The sequence below is a fragment of the Macrotis lagotis genome, chromosome 1 (genome assembly GCF_037893015.1).
Source record: "Macrotis lagotis isolate mMagLag1 chromosome 1, bilby.v1.9.chrom.fasta, whole genome shotgun sequence".
Taxonomy (NCBI): Eukaryota; Metazoa; Chordata; class Mammalia; order Peramelemorphia; family Peramelidae; genus Macrotis; species Macrotis lagotis.
Genome location: NC_133658.1, coordinates 178,697,771 through 178,699,174, shown reverse-complemented (window position 1 = coordinate 178,699,174; position 1,404 = coordinate 178,697,771). Strand labels below are relative to the sequence as shown.

Below are 1,404 nucleotides of genomic sequence, written 5' to 3'. Positions count from 1 at the left end.
TTAATTTGGGTACTTATAATAGTATAAATAATTGATTTGTTCCAAGTTGTTCTTAAAATAATATTGTTATTACTGTGTACAATATTCTCTTGTTTCTGTTCATTTCACTCTTCTTTATTTTGTGTGTCTTTCTACATTTTTCTAAGATCATTGAATTCATTATTTTTAATAACTTCCTTTGTAATAGTGTTTTAAATTTTGAGAATCACTTTCCACACCTAATATCATTTGAACTTCACAACAATCCCTTGAGATAGGTATGATACATATTATCATTATTATTATTATTATTATTATTATTATTATTATTATTATTATTCCCATTTTACAGTTGAGAAAACTGGAAAAGTTTAAATTACTTCCCTATAGTTATATAATTTGTATGTAGAATTGCTGTGCTTAGCTCTTCCTGAGTCTTTTTTTTTTTTTTGACTTGACAAGTTGAGGTTTACGGTGTATAGTTTACGGACAACACATGTACAAGGAGGAAGAGTTGGAAGCAAAGCCAAGTGATAACACATTCAATCGGGGGTATATGTCTATACAATGAATGTAGTGGAATATCAGGGGGAAAGCTCCATATAAATTCATGTGCATTCTTCTTCTTGAAGCTGAGACTCTGGACTCTTCCATGTGTCCAATTCAAGAAACAGGGAGCTAGGGGAAGAAATCATTCCTGTTATTCCAATTTTATAAGTTCCACATCAAAGATGAGAGTAGCATTTGGTGGAATGATGCCTGGATGACCAGTGGAACCATAAGCATAGTCTGGAGAGAGTCAATTTTGCTCTCTGACCCACACTCATCTGGACAACTCCTTCCCAGCCTCGAATCACCCCCTGTTTGCCCATCACAAACTTGAAGGGTTTATTTCTGTCACGAGAGTAATCAAACTTTTTCCCATTTTCAAGCATCCCCGTGTAGTGCACCACACAGGTCTGGCCGCGCTTGGGGAAGGTCCGCCCGTCAGCGGGGGAGATGGTCTCCACCTGCACTCCCTTCCCGGCCGGCCTGGAGCGAGTCAGGGGTGGAGGCTCCGTGGGGCGCGGGCGGGCGGCGAGGCGAGGAGGGCGCCGGGGTGCTGCTGAGGATGTGGCCTCGCGCGCTGCTCCTGGCTGTCACAGGGACACACTCTTCCTGACTCTTAAATCTGGAATTCTATCCACACCTGGACAAAGCATTAGCTATATATTTGATCTTGACAAAACAAAACAAAATACAATTAAATTAGACAGTAACTGATAAGTGAACATATTATGAAGGAACAGGCAAGTAGATATGCGCAAACAAACAGAGAAAGGTTTGGTTATGAGGAGACCCTGGAAAGCAAGTCATTGAAGGGCTAGAGCAGGGGAAGTCAGTCCATGGAACTTGCTTTGACATTTTAAGTAATTTTGGTCAATA

General features: G+C 40.2%; 1 pseudogene; it reads right to left on the bottom strand.

Annotated features, from left to right (window-relative positions):
- Window positions 1–436: 436 nt before the first annotated feature.
- LOC141514812 (peptidyl-prolyl cis-trans isomerase FKBP1A pseudogene) lies at window positions 437–992 on the bottom strand (annotated as a pseudogene).
- Window positions 993–1,404: the final 412 nt, after the last annotated feature.